The sequence below is a fragment of the Meriones unguiculatus genome, chromosome 7 (assembly GCF_030254825.1).
Source record: "Meriones unguiculatus strain TT.TT164.6M chromosome 7, Bangor_MerUng_6.1, whole genome shotgun sequence".
In the NCBI taxonomy this organism is placed as follows: Eukaryota; Metazoa; Chordata; class Mammalia; order Rodentia; family Muridae; genus Meriones; species Meriones unguiculatus.
This window is the reverse complement of record NC_083355.1, coordinates 47,614,754-47,624,048: the sequence shown is the minus strand read 5'-3', so window position 1 is coordinate 47,624,048 and position 9,295 is coordinate 47,614,754. Positions and strand designations below refer to the sequence as shown.

The 9,295-nt window shown below is 47.1% G+C and overlaps 1 protein-coding gene across 2 annotated transcripts in view; it reads left to right on the top strand.

The window, feature by feature from the left end:
* The window catches only part of Med26 (mediator complex subunit 26), a 51,999-nt gene that overhangs the window by 16,027 nt on the left and 26,677 nt on the right, over window positions 1-9,295 (top strand). The window contains exon 1 of one of the 2 annotated variants that reach the window (XM_060387363.1): window positions 32-330. The exons of the other annotated variant lie outside the window; for it this stretch is intronic. The gene's annotated coding sequence lies outside the window, so the exon portion shown is untranslated. Of the gene's footprint in view, window positions 1-31; window positions 331-9,295 lie in introns of those variants that run through there. 2 annotated transcript variants of the gene reach the window in all.

Below are 9,295 nucleotides of genomic sequence, written 5' to 3'. Positions count from 1 at the left end.
CGCATGTGCCGGGACCCTCCCCCTCCAACGCGTCCCCGGCCAGGGGTCCTCTCCCGGCGGCGCTCTGCCCATCACAGTCGCTGCCATCCCGGTCTCTGGTTGTCCTGGGTCCGGGAGCTCAGGCAAGGCGGATAGCCCGGCAGCTAAGGGTACCTGAGGCCGAGGCTTCACGCGGCCTGGACTGAGGGATCTTTCGGAGCTTTGATCAGAGCTGGTTCTCCTCGATTGTCCCAGCCCGACTGCCCTTCATGTTTCCCATCGTGCCCCACCTGTCTCTATCCGACCCCGGGAACTGAGAGCCCCCCGGAAGGTCTCCCTGCCGGGGGCAAGGTGAGAAGCAACTGGTGTCCCCGCGATGACTCGGGTAGCCCGCGTCTCCCGAGTCTCGGCCTTTCCTCCCTTTCGGTCTTATAGGATGAAATCTCCTTCGTGGGCTTGTAGGGAGCCCTAGGCCCACTGTGCCCCTGTCTGTTGCCTAGGATCCCTGGAGTGTCTCCTCTCTTCTCTAAGACTGGACATAGCCGGATAAACCTCCCCTGGGGTCGCTGCCTACAGAGGGTAGGATCCTTCCTGTCATCTTTCTTGGCCTACATACTCCGTTTCGAGTCTGATCAGAAGCCAAAGCCTGGGGTTTTGGTACTGAATTACTGCTCATCACAGTTGATTGTTTTCTCACCCCTACCTTCCGGTCCTACTTCCATCTCTCTTTGCCCACTTGAAGGACATTCTGGAGCTTTGGGCCCTAGGCTGTCAAGATTTAACTGGAAGGGCTAACTTTGTGTCACATTTTCTTCTGCTAAGAGCCCTGTGAGCAGAGGGACACCTTTGTCTTCCTGTGTGAGCATAGACTAATCTCACCTGTTCCTGTATTTTTTTCCAAAGGTTTGTTGGCAGTGTAGGGGTCGGAGGTCCTTGTGCCTGGCAGGAGCAGGGCCATGGGGTGATGCACAGGCATTCAGATATGAAGTGTTTGCTGGGAGATCAGGAAGTGGTCTTTGAGATCACATTTTAATATGCTCGAAATGGAAGAAAAATCATCTTGGGCTTGGCCAGTAACAGGTTTGAGCAGGGAGCCTTTGTGGGTTCCCTTGCTTGGCTTTTTACTCTTAGCATTGTGCAGTATTCTGGTGTGTTAGAAGAATCAGTCACATTGTTTGTGCAGTCTTGGTAGAGATGGAGGTGTCTTGGTCTTTCCTGGCCTTCAGGTCCCATCAAAATCAACTTATGGTAATTTAGTAAATATTTTAGATATTTTGGGGTGAGTGTGGAGTAGGGACAGGCTAGATTAAAATTTTCCAGAAGGTATTTTTTGTAGCTTTTTGGCTTTTGTTTTTGTTTTTGTTTTGTCAGTGATTGTATTACTGACTGTATAATCACATGATTAGGATATTAAAAGACAAAAACAGGTAATATGAAAATACAGCCTTGGTGGCTCTCGCATCTCTTTTGAAGCCACAGTGCACACAGTTAATTTTTTTTTTTTTCTTGTTTTTGACACAGGGTTCCTCTTCTGTGTATCTCTGGCTGTCCTGGAACTCACTCTTCGTAGACAAGGCTAGCCTCAGATCTGCCTGCCTCTGCCTCCTGATTGCTGGGATTAAAATTCATGAACCACCACTGCCCACCCTCCACAGTGTAATTTCTTTGCTGAAATATTATCAGGGGACCTGACTGCTGCCTGTGAGGGTGTTGGGATCAGCAAGTGCTTTGACAGGTAGTCATGTTGCTGTAGATCAGGTGGGGCAACAACCTTGGGGGTCCAGTGATAGGTAAGGCTCTGACTTAAGGGTTATTAAGAAAGAAGGCCCATATTTTAGTTTCTCTTCTTTCCTTTCTTTCTTTTTCTTTTTTCTTTTTTCTTTTTTTTTTTTTTTTTGAGACAGAGTCTACCTGGAACTATGCATCTAGACCAGGCTGGCCTCACAGAGGATCTGGGATCTGTCTGCCTCTGCCTCCCAAATGCTGGGATTAAAGGCATGTGCCACCATACTTGGCCCACACACATTAGTTTCTTGACTCTTCCTTGTGCCTAAGTGTTACAAATGGCTTTAGTGATAGGAAGACCTTATTGTGGTGGCATGAGTTGAGATCTTGTCTCTGAGTGAGGAGAGAACTGTTTCCCTAAACGCACTGTGTAGGTGACCATCCATTAATACAACTAGATGTATGTGACAGGTGTTGGCTTTGCAGGATCTTTGTAAAACTCAGCCTGGCGGACTGTCCTTGATTTCTTGCTGAGGTATTCCAGGGTGCCCCGCATTTGCACTTTCTCTGGGATTTCTCAGGGCTAGGTAAGAGCTGCGTGTTGGCTCAGGGCTCTCTGCTCTGCTCTGTCCACTGATGAGCTCCACCACTTGGTAATTGACACATATTTAGGATGTTCATGGAAAAAAATACAAAACGGGGACAGAGTTGAAGAGCCAACACTAAAATTAACCCTCTTCAGAGAAAAGTGACAGAGAATGGTGTCATGTAGTGCTTACCTTTATGAACGTGCAATTATGGCTGGGCAGTTTAGCTTAGCTGTTGGCTTAAAAATATCAGTGCCAGGCAGCTGACCTGAAGTCTACAGCCTCTGAAGTTGAGAATGACATCTGACTGACCAGCTCCTTCCTTGACCAAGGAGGTCTCAGGAGGAAAGCTGGTTCTGTTGTGTTCTAGACTCAGCAGCAGCAAGCACTATCCTTTCTCCAGGCCTGTATTTCAGGAAGTCCACTCTCCCTTGCAAAAGGCAACTAACAGACTTCCAGAACTATGGACTCTTCATTCACCTCAGTGTGTGTTAGCTCAGGGTGCCAACAGCCTCTGAAGTGTATTGCACATCTGCTTGTAGTCTGTGTTGTGAATAAAGGTGAGGGGTATGACTTACTCTTGCACAGAAATCATAGTGAACGCCTGCTTTGGCCAGTGGTGGGGTTCTTAGTTCTATGGCACTCTTGCTGTTTGAGGAAAGCCTGAGTGAACCATGTTTTCTGAGAGATCGCATCCTCATAGTTGTTCCATATCTAGTCCCTTTCCTAGAAAAGAGTCCTCTTCCCTTTCTCCATGTTGGTTGCTCTTGAGCCTGTGACTCAGGAGCTGCCTCCAAGCCCCCATTTCCTTAAGAAGCCCTGGGACTATTCCACGTCCTGAAGGCCAGCTGTGGAATGGCCTAATGGGAGCCTTGATCAGACTGAGAAAATCATAGGTGGCTTGAGATGTGTCTGTGGGGAATGTGGGTGTAACCCTATGGCTAACAGATTTTACTCTTCAAGACTGTGGAAGGACAGTATAGTCTCATGAAAAGCTAAGGTGAAGTGGTGGTCCAAAATGGGGCTTTACAAAGGCAGGCTTTTGGCCCTGGGTATAACAGTAACCAAAGAAGGCTTGGTGAAGGAGAACTTGATTCAACCACTGTTGGGCTTTGGAGCAAATGTCCTTAGGAGCCACTGTCTTCCTGTCACTCCTGCAGAAGCAGGCACTACAGCCATCGTTTCCCACTTCAGATCACTTGCCTCTGCTGGCCTGCAAGTTCCTTGCTGCCAAGGAACTGGGTAGGCAGTCTTGGATGAGCTCCTTCTAGATCCAGAGTTTCTTCTGCTTGCTTGCTTCAGGAGTTCATGCAAAGTGGATTGTGTGAACTTTTTCCAGATATCTAGGGAGATAATGTACATCCCTAGTTAATTTGCCAAGGAGAGATGTACACCCCTAGTTAATTTGCATGGCACCCCAGCAGTGTGTTCTGTTCACCCCAATATCCCTATAAAGGAAGGTGGGATGAAGCCAGTTCTCTTTCTGACAGCATAATGCTAGAGTGTCTGCTGTGGCCAAGAAAGGACAAGATACTTTTGTTTCTTACTGACTTCATGTAAAAAGACTTACATGGCCCAGAGTTAGGGACTTACCCAGAGTTAAGTGACAGCACTTCTGACGCTGATTAGTATCGTGTTGTGGTTGAGAAATGGAGACATGACCTCGGAAAAGGCATGAAGCAGGGTTGAGCTGGTATGAAGAGCAGGGAGGTAGTGTCATGCTGCCCTGGCTCAGAGCATCCTTTGCAGTCAACTCCTGTTACTGTTGGGGTGTCAGCCTGGTGGAAGGGTGTCATGAACTGATGGACTTCCTGAGTCGGGAAGGCCTGGCCTGCCAATCCTATGTTATTGTAGCTGGGTGAGATTTAACCCGCTAGCATCTTAAGGGCCCTGTTCCAGTATCAATGGGCATGGAACTTTGCCTGCATCTTGTGCTTCAGCTTGGCTTTCTGCTGAAAAGTGACAATTTAAAATGCCAGTGATTCTGTCAGAAAGAGGAAACAGGAGCTGAGTGTCAGCTCTGCCTGGGCCTGTACAGTAGTGTTCCTATTGTTCTCTGCTGTGACCAGGATTCAGGAGAACAGTATGGCAGTTCTGACTTTTTGGGAAACCAGGTAGCAAATGTCACTTGGGAATCAGGTTTTGTTTGACATGTTGTTTCCCTGAAGAAAGTAGAATTTGTCCTCAAGGAGATGTTCTAGAGGCCTAGAGAGCTGTCCAAACATTGTCCTGGAAGAGAGACTTTTGTCTGGACACAGATCTAAAGAGCATAGCCTTGATCCCAGCACTCTGGAGGCAGAGGCAGGGGGTTTGAGGTCAACCTGGTCTACAGAGTGAGTTCTACGTCAGCCAGGGCTACACAGAGAAACCCTGTCTCAGAAGGGTTTTGTCCCTTGACTCATGTATTGTCCCTTGACTCATGATGTTGCTGTGTGTGGCAGACATGACAAGGTGCCAGGGCTGGGTGAAGGGTTATCTGCTTCTGCAGTCTTCAGCACCATTTGATCTCAAACTGGCCCCAGTTTGAGTGTGCTGGGAGGCTGTCTACTTCTTCTTCTGAAGGTGCTTCTTGGAGCTGCTCCCTTTTCATTTCCTGGGAGTGGGCTGTCCTGAGCCTGGCTTTGTAGCTGGTTGTGAGAATGGGCAGCTGAGTTTGGGGTTCATCAGGCAGTAAGCAGACAGTGTGTTTTCTGGTTGCCTTGCTTTGTCTGTACTCCTTTCATTCTCAGGGCATGTGTGTTCCTTAGTGTAGGGTGAAGGAGAACCTGTGCAAAAAGGGCGAGGTGAACCTGTGCTGTGTCTAAGCTTCCTTCCAGTGTCAGGTCTGGGAGGCCATGCACTTATGTCTTCATCACCAACGGGGATTCATGGTTTACAGAAAATTGTAGTGAATCTAAGAGGGTGGCTAGTTGATAGCCATTTCTCTGTAGTGCTTATAGTACTTGGGGTGATGGGCAGACTTGAATGCAGTCAGTCCTGGCCTTTGGGCATCTGGAGCCTTACAGGGAGGTCAAATGGTGAGCAGAGTGTAACTGTGTGACGTGCAATGTCTGGCCTTGCGGCTGCAACTCTTGAGCCCAAATAGAACAGTTTCCCTATGTCTTATTTAAAGTAAGATTCTTTTCCTTTATTAATGTGTGTGTGTACATGCTTGTGGATGTGCCTGATTGGAGAGAATTGCAAGTTATAGCACATCTGTGAAGCCCAGAGGACAATTTTGTAGAGTCAGTTTTCTCCATCCATGTTTATGTAGGTTCCAGAGGATTGAACTCTGGTTGCTAGGCTTGTACCATAGTACCTCTACTTGCTGAGCCATCTTGCCAAAAAAAAAATTTTTTTTTAACTTGTGTGTGCGCCACATGTGTACAGGTACCTGGGGAGCTAGAAGAGGCCATAAGGTAAACTGGGGTGGTATCCTGATGTGGGTCCTGGGAGTCTTTAAATTAAGAGATTGACTTTATGTGAATGAGTATTTTGCCTGCATATTGCTATCTGCACCATAAATGTGCTTATGAAGAGTTGCGACCCATCATGTGGATGCTGGGAACTGAACTCAGGTCCTTTGTAAAGAACAGTGAGCCCTCTTAACCTCAGAGCCATCTCTTTAGCCCAAGATAGAATTCTTTTCTTATTGTTTTTGTTGTTTCGTTTTTTGAGACAGGGTTGCTCTGTAAACCAGACTGGCCTAAACCTTGAAGAGATTGCCTGCCTCTGCTTCTCAAGTGCTGGGATTAAAGGCATTCACAGCCACCACCTCGCTTGACTCAAGATAGAAGTCTTGAGAGCATGAAATGTCTCTCTGAAATACTCTGTTGTCTGGAAGTTCAGAATTAACATGCTCTACAGCAGGTGCAGGCAGTTAGCATTTCTTGGTTTGTCTGCTGTGGGGGGAACAGATGTGGAAGGAGTAGTCAGGTTGGTCAGCCACTGAGCAGTTTGTCCTGTGGACTCGAGAATGGAGCTGTGCACATTTCAAGCTGTCTAAGAGAGCTGGAGAGCTTAGACTTGGCTGAGGCTAAAATTTCATTTTCATTTTTCTTGTTTTTTAGTTGCCAGCTTGCTCTTCTGCCTGGTTAGCCTAGAACTCTTGCCTCAGCCTTCCAGGTGAGCACTGTACCTGAAGTGGTATGATACTGTGTGGGTATAGACAAAGAACAGGAAGGTAGGAATCCTGGGAGAAAGCCTGCTGCCCTTAGGGTTGTCTTGGATTGTTAACTGGCTAGTAAGTCCAGGGCTACCAGGACCCTTGAACTTTGTGGTGACCATCTAGTTTTCTAATCTGTGGTTCTCGTGGGTTCTTGAAGAGAGGATCACTTCAGGTGAGGTGAGGTGAGGTGATGTGCCCTCTAGGTATGCAGGCCTGCCAGGCAGCTGGGGTTCCAGCCTCTGAGCTTCTAGAGTTCATTTTCTTGGTTCCAGCCAGTGGAGCCTGGGAGCCTGGGAAGCCCAGGGTAGGCCATCAAGGTTCCAGCTGGCCTTGGTGGTGTACACCTTTTTTTTTTTTTTTTTTTTTTTTTTTTGAGACAGGGTTTCTCTGTGTAGCTTTGCTTGTCCTAGCTTTGTAGACCAGGCTGGCCTTGAACTCATAGAAATCTGCTTGCTTCTGTCTCCCTGAGGGCTAGGCTTAAAGACCTGTACCACCATTAAAGGCACACACCTTTAATCCCAGAGCACTGGCCGATCTCTGGGATTAAAGGCACACACCTTTAATCCCAGAGCACTGGCCGATCTCTGAGTTCCAGGCCAGCCAGAATTATACACAAACTTTGGCTCAAAATAAACAAAATAATTTTTTAAAATGGTTTCTCCTGAACTCAAAGATAGGCATAAGGTCTTGTGCTGGTGGCAGCATCTGTAACAAGCCAGTGTCACTAGATGAGCACATTGGCTTCCAGACAAAGAGGAGAGCATTTGCTTGCTCTTCCATCCTGAAGGTAGGCACACATCTTCAGCTAAGGGGCCAAGAGAGACTAAGCAAAGTGCGGGCCTCAAACCAGTTCTGGGTGACCCTGAAGCAAGTGGGCTCAGTGCTGCCTAGCCCATCTTCCTGCTACAGGGCTCCTGAGAGCTGAACTCTGTCTCAAAGGCTCCACCATAATGGCTTGAAATGTTTAGTTTGTATTTCTATTCACTTCCCTGTTCCTGCAACTTTTTTTTTCTTTTACTTAAGAAATATTAAAAGAAATTTAATTTTTATTTAATGTGTCTGAGTGGTTGTATGCTGCCCTACCGCAGATGCCTGAGGAGGCCAGAAGAGGGCACCAGATCCCCTGGAATTGGAGCTACAGATGGTGTGAGTTGTGTTTGCAAGAGTCCTGGGAACTTCTGGCCACCTCTCCAAAACATCACATTTACTCTTTTAACTCTGGGCTACAAACTGTTTTATGTTCAAAAACCTATTTTCATTTTAGTCTGTTCTCTCTTGTTGTGCTTTTAAGTATAGCCGGGGTTTTTTGTTTGTTTGTTTTTGTTTTTTAAGCTCTCAAATTTGAGTGTGGCTCTGAAGTGAGAGGTTATCTTGTTTTTAGCTGGGACTCTTAGATGAGAAATCTGGTCTTACCTGTATTTTACAACTAGAAATCAATTTTTGTACTCCCCTGGTGGTGAGTCCCATTTATCCCCATAGCTCTTCCTTATTTGGAAATCACTCTTTGTGACATCCACATGTCTTCCTGTGTAACAGTCATCATTTAAAAACCCATCAAAGTCAAGGCACATTTTTTTTAATCTCTCTATCTCTAGCTACTCCTCCTCCTTCCCTTTTTCCTTCCTTCCCTTATTTTGAGGCAAGCAAGGTCTTACTGTGTAATTCTGGCTGCCCTGGAACTCATATAGCCCAGGCTGGTCTCTACATTCGTAGTGCTGGGATTAAAGGCTTGCACTGGTATGCCCAACTGGTGTGTGTGTGTGTGTCACATACTCTATAGGCCAAGCAGGCCTTGACCTTAGTTTCTCCAGCCTCTGCATCCAGAGTGCTGGGATTAAAGGCATATACCACCATGCCCATCTATTTTTTGTTTTGAGACAGGTTTCTCTGTGTCCTGGCTGTCCTAGAACTCACAGAGATCTACCTGCCTCTGCCTCTGCCTCCCAAGTGCTGGGATTAAAGGCATGCACCACTGCCACCTGGTTCAGCATTTTCTTTTTTACTAAAAAAATCTTATTGGGTGTGCAGGAGATAGTTATACCATGCCACTTGAATGGGGGTCAGAGGACAACTTAAACACATACATACACACACATATGTTTATATGTATGTGTGTGTGTATAAGGCAGCCATATTTTTAGAATGGAGAGTTACAGGCAGTTGTGAATCATCTAACATGGATGCTGGACCTGAGAACATTGGAAGATGTTCTCTAACCATTTCTCTAAGCAAGTGTTCCTAACCACTGAGCTATCTCTCTAGTCCTGGATAGTTGGTATGTTTTGGGTAGCCTCCAACTGCCTGTAGCTAGTGGCCTGCCCCACCCCCACCTTTGATTAAGGGTCTTGTTTTCTGTCTTATAGGCTCCTTCTGGCTCCTAATAGGTTGTCTGGGGAAAGGGCTGGTTTCGAACTCTCACAGCTCCCATCTGAGCAGCAGGTGGATGTCAGGTGCTGGCAGCTTCCAGTGCTTTACGTACATTCAAAGCACAGAGTCGAGTCTGTGAGGCAGGTGTCTGCTGTGGGAACGGAGGCTTGGCAGCCACATGGTTGGATGGAATGAGGCTATGTTGGAGTTTGGTCCTTTTGCTGGGATAGCTGAGAGGAGAGTTAAACAGATGGGTATCCCTTACCTAAAGGTCTTGGGCATATGAGTGCTTCAGACCTGGAGTCTTTTGGATTTTACCATGTACCCATAGACTTCTTCCCCTCAGTGTCACTAAGGAGGGAGGTCTAACTGGAGGGAGATCTAGCTGATGCAGAGACTCTGGGCAGAGGGGCCCCTTTGCCAGGTGCAGTGTGATTTGTTGGTGATTGACTGTGGTTTGCCTTGACTGGTCAGGAGCTCTGTAGTGCAC